Raw genomic sequence first — 5,890 nt, 5'->3', positions numbered from 1 at the left:
GTTTGTTTGTTTGTTTGTTTGTTTGTTTGTTTGTTTGTTTGTTTGTTTGTTTGTTTGTTTGTTTTTGCTCAGGATTGCTTTGGCTATTCAGGGTCTTTTGTTTTTCCATATGAAAGGTAAGATTGTTTTTTTCCATTTCTGTTAAGACTGTCATCAGTATTTTGATGGGGATTGCATTGAATCTGTAGATCGCTTTGGGTAGTATAGACATTTTCACAATGTTAATTCTTCCAATCCAAAAGCATGGAATATCTTTCCATCTTTTTGTGTCTTCTTTAATTTCTTTCAGAAGTGGTTTGTAATTCTCATTGTAGAGGTCTTTAACCTCCTTGGTTAAATTGATCCCTAAATACCATATTCTTTTGGTGACAATTGTAAACAGGCTTACTTTCTTTATTTCTCTTTCTGTTAATTCATTATCTGAGTATATAAATGCTACTGATTCCTGGGCATTTATTTTGTATCCTGCAACATTACTGAAATTATTAACCAGCTCTAGGAGTTTTTTAATAGAGTCTTTAGGTTTTTCTATATATAGTATCATGTCATCTGCAAATAGGGAAAGTTTGACTTCATCTTCTCCCATCTGGATTCCCTTTATTTCTTTCTCTTGCCTGATTGCTCTGGCTAGTACCTCCAGCACTATGTTGAATAGAAATGGTAAGAGTGGACATCCTTGTCTTCTTCCTGTCCTTAAGGGGAAGGCCTTCAATTTTTCCCCATTCAGAGTAATACTGGTGGTGGGCTTGTCATAAATGGCTTTTATGGTGTTAAGATATTTTCCTTCTATACCTAATTTTTTGAGAGTCTTTATCATGAAGGAATGTTGAATTTTGTCAAATGCTTTTTCAGCATCTATTGAGATAATCATATGGTCTTTGTCATTGAGCTTGTTAATGTGATGTATCACATTTATTGACTTTTGTATGCTGAACCATCCTTGCATCCCCGGGATGAATCCCACTTGATCGTAGTGTATAATTGTTTAAATATGTTGCTGTATTCTAATTACTAATATTTTGTTGAGGATTTTAGCATCTAGGTTCATCAAGGATAATGGCCTCTAATTTTCTTTTTTGTTGTGTCTTAATCTGATTTTGGTATCAGAGTTATGTTGGCCTCATAGAATGAGTTTGGTAAAAGGTGAAAGATTTATACGATCTGAAGAGAAACCAGAGTATAATAGAATGAGTTTGGGAGAGTAGAGTCTGTTTCAATTGTTTGGAACAGTTTCATGAGAATTGGTATTAACTCCTCTTTAAAAGTTTGATAGAAGTCAACTGTAAAGCCATCCGGACCCTGGCTTTTTTTTTGCTGGAAGATTGCTAATTACTGCTTCAATCCCCTTGCTTGTTATTGGTCTGTTCAGGTTTTCTATCTCTTCTTGGTTCGGTCTTGGTAATTTATATGTGTCTAGAAACTTATCCGTATCTTCCAGATTTTCAAATTTGTTGTCATACAGTTGTTTATAATAGTCTCTAATGATTCTTTGTATTTCTCTGTTGTCTGTTGTAATGTCTCCCTTTTCATTTCTGATTTTTGTTATTTGGGTCTTCTCTCTTCTTTTTTTGTTAATCTAGCTATTTTTTTTTTTTTTTTTTTTTTGTTAATCTAGCTAATGGTGTGTCTATTTTGTTTATCTTCAGATTTCAGCCAGTTTATAGACCTCGAATGCCTTGAATGAACTCAGGCTGGGTCCCCTTGAGGAAAGACCCTGGTACACTGATAAAAATGTATCCTGTTCATCTTTCTTTCAGCCTTCCCCCAAGAGACCTATGGCCTTTTACCAAGGAAACTGTTCACTGGGGAAAAGGAAATAATAAGGACTTTCTGGGACTACTGGACATTGGCTCTGAACTGACGCTAAATCTAGAAGACCCAAAACATCTCTGTGGTCCACCAGTCACAGTAAGGGCTTATGGAGGTCAGATGACTAATGGAGTTTTAGCTTAGGTTTATCTCACAGTGGGCCCAGTCGGTCTCCAAGACCACTCTGTGGTTATTTCACTAGATCCAGAATTCATAATTGGAATAAATAGACTTAGAAGCTGGTTTTATAGAATGGTGAAATAGCCTTTTGAAGACTCAGTTACAGCACCACCTAGATGGCAATACCCTGCAGGACTAGAACAACTGGACACTGATTCAGAATATACATATCCAGAAGGCTGTATATGTTCCGAATCAGTGTCCAGTATATGATGCTGTTTCTCTCACAGTCAGGATTCATAGGTCTGGGAATCAAGGGGTGGAAATGGGAGTGACACCACTCACTATTACTCCTAGTTAACCACTAGCAAAATTTTTGCTTCCTGTTCCCTGATCTCATGCTCTTCTAGCCTAGAGATCTTAACCCAAAGGGAGGAATGCTTCCACTAAGAAGCATGACAATGATTCCACTGGCTTTTTTCCCCTTCTAGGGATGGCATCCAGAGGCACTCAGAATGGTGCAGTATCTGACATGCTGTCATAGGCTGTCCTACAATAGAGCCTCTAACAAAACTAGGCTGTTCCAAACCCCTGGTAATAGAATCTTTCACGTTTAGCTCCAGTCAAGATGGCGAAACAGACGGTCCCTAACATCACTCTCTCCCACAAATCAACCAATATAAACTATAAAAACATAACAGCAAGTGCATACGGAACAGGGAGAGATCCACCAGGGGAGGCAGAAGCTCCGCAGAGACCACATGCCCTGCGGGGCCGCCGTCGCACGTTCTGGGAGATAGGCTTCACCGCCGCCACTGGCTCCATTCCCAGCCCAGCCCAGTATGCACAGAGTGGGGAAACATCCAGCAGGGGAGGCAGAGGCTCCGCAGAAACCAGACACCCTATGGGGCCGCCACTGCATGATCCAGCAGATAGGCTTCACCGCAGGCACCCAACTACATTCCCAGCCTGGCCCAGTGCACTCGGAGTAGGGAGATGTCTGGCAGGGGAGGTGGGAACTCCATGGGGAAAACACTGCTGCCGCGCAATCCAGCAGCCCAGCCCAATGCATATGGAGCACAGAGACGTCCAGCAGGGCAGATAGAAGCTCCGTAGAGTCCACACACCCTGTGGGGGGCCACCACCATGTGATCCAGCAGCAGATAGTCTTCACCGCCACCACCTGGCTCCACCCCAAGCCCAGCCTAGCACGCACAGAGAAGGGAGAAGTCCAGCACGGGAGGTGGAAGCTCAGCAGAGACCACACACCCTGTGGTACCGCCTCATGATACAGCAGCCCAGCTGAGTCCAAGCTGACCAGAGAGGTGGCTCCCTGGAGAGGCCCAAGACCCAAGGCAACCACACACACAAGGCACTAGTGGCCAACTGAGCAGTCACTGAGGTGGCCATACCAAATTGGCAACCACAGAAACATCTTAGTCAGTCAATAGTGTCAAACCTCAAGACTGTGAAACCCCCTGCCACAATGAATAAACATCAAAGATACCAGAAATATGAAATATCAAGAAAGTATACCACCAAAGGATAATAACTCTCAAATTCTACATCCTATAGGACAAGAAGCCCTTGAAATGACTGACAAGGAATTTTGAGTGATAATTCTAAGGAAACTGAATGAGATACAAGAAAACTCAGCTAGACATCATGATGAAATGAGGAAAAGTATCAAGGACCTGAAAGAAGAAATGTACAAGGAAACCAATGCTCTGAAAAAAAAATGTAGCACAACTTGCTGAACTGAAGAATGCATTCAGCAAAATAAAAAACACAATGGAGAGTTTAACAAGCAGGCATGCAGAAGTTGAAGAGAGAACCTCTGAACTTGAAGATGGGGTGTTTGAAATAACACAAGCAGACAAAAAAAAGAAAAAGAAAAAAGAATTAAAGGCATTGAAGAAAATCTGAGAGAGATATCAGACAACCTTAAGAGCTCAAATATCCAAGTCAAGGGTATTCCAGAAGGGGAGGAAAAAGGAGATTGCATTGAAAACATATTCAACAAAATAGTGGCAGAAAACTTCCCAGGTATAGGAAAAATCACAGATCTTCAGATCCAGGAAGCTCAACGATCTCCAAACATATTCAATCCAAAAAGGTCTTCTCCAAGACATGTTATAGTCAAATTGGCAAAACTCAAAGACAAAGAGAGAATCTTAAAAGCTGCAAGAGAGAAGTGTCAAATCACCTATAAGGGAGCCCCAATCAGGCTAACATCAGACTTCTCATCACAAACCCTAAAAGCTAGAAAGGAATGGGATGATATATTCAAAATACTAAAAGACAAAGATTGCCAGCCAAGAATACTCTACCCTGCAAGGCTGTCCTTCCGAAATGAAGGGCAAATAGTATATTTCTCAGACAAACAAAAACTGCGGGAGTTCACCACCACACGACCACCCTTACAAGAAATTCTCAAGGGAGTACTGGGTTTGGTTCCTGAAAAATAACTACCACTGCCATAAAAACCCAAGAAAAATCAAAACCCACTAGTCGAATAAAAATGGCATTCATGAAGAGAAAACAAACAAAAAGGCTGTCTACAACCCAAGGAACCAACAAACACAGAAAACAAACAGTAAATCAGAAAGCAAGAAACAAAAGACACCTAAGACAACCAAACAATAATCAATAAAATGCTAGGAATAAATCAACACTTTTCAATAACAACTCTTAATGTAAAAGGCTTAAATTCCCCAACCAAAAGACACAGACTGGCTAACTGGATTAAAAAGGAGGACCCATCTATATTCTGCCTTCAAGAGACCCACCTCACCCACAAAGACTCATATACACTAAGAGTGAAAGGACGGAAAAAGATTTAACATGCAAACAGAAATGAAAAATGAGCTGTAGTAGCTATTCTTATATCTGAAAAAATAGACTTTAAACTAAAAACCATAAAAAGAGACAATAGAGGACACTACGTAATGATAAAAGGACTGATGCATCAAGAAGACATAACAATCATAAATATATACGCACCCAATGTTAGAGCAGCCAGATTTATAAAACAAACTTTATTAGACTTAAAGAAGGAAATAGACACTAATACCATAATAACAGGGGACCTGAACACCCCACTGTCAATATAGGACAGATCATCTAGGCAAAGAATAAGTAGAGAAACACAAGATCTAAACAATACTCTAGACCAATTGGACTTGGCAGATATCTACAGAACATTCCATCCAACAACCTCAGAATATGCATTCTTCTCATCAGCACATGGATCATTCTCCAGGATAGATCACATATTAGGACACAAATTCGTATAACTTCGTATAATGTATGCTATACGAAGTTATTACGCACTCCATCCTGGATCACCATAGTAACATAGGTTCTGAAATTATTTAAGCTACTTTCAAATTCCATTTCTAAGGTGAGCAAAATCCATGCAAGAGAAGAAATATTAGGCCAGTGAAGGCCAGTGACATATATAAGTTTCATTGCCAATGTTTCTAACTTTAAGAAACAGCATGAAGGTTTGTGTAGATCTCTATTTTATTTCACTTAGAAATACTTTACATTTCTAAATGTAAGAGCAGAATGTCAGCTGGAAATTAACTGGCAGTCAGTGTGAGATAAATAAAGCAGACCACCTGATCCTATGGCTCCGGGGACGTGGAGCTTTATTCCCACATGTAGAAGCCGAGAGTGTTTGGCTTTTTCGCCAGTCTTGCCTGCCCTCCCTACATTTATCTCTCATCCCTCTTTCCTTGTCATCAAAGTGTCCAGCCAGATTCTTCCTTCTGCCCTATTATCATAAGGTCATTGTGGTGTAGTCTACAGGCCATAAAAAGTCACATTGAAGAACCTGCCTTTGTGATCAGAGTTCTGATTCTGTCCTTCCTAACTATGTGATCTGGGGCTTGGTAATTATCCTATAAATTTAGATCTTTTCCTCTACACAGTAGGCATACTAATGGAAGAATTTCCT

Source organism: Galeopterus variegatus, unplaced genomic scaffold (assembly GCF_000696425.1).
Source record: "Galeopterus variegatus unplaced genomic scaffold, G_variegatus-3.0.2 Scaffold622, whole genome shotgun sequence".
Taxonomy (NCBI): Eukaryota; Metazoa; Chordata; class Mammalia; order Dermoptera; family Cynocephalidae; genus Galeopterus; species Galeopterus variegatus.
Note: the sequence above shows the minus strand (reverse complement) of the source record.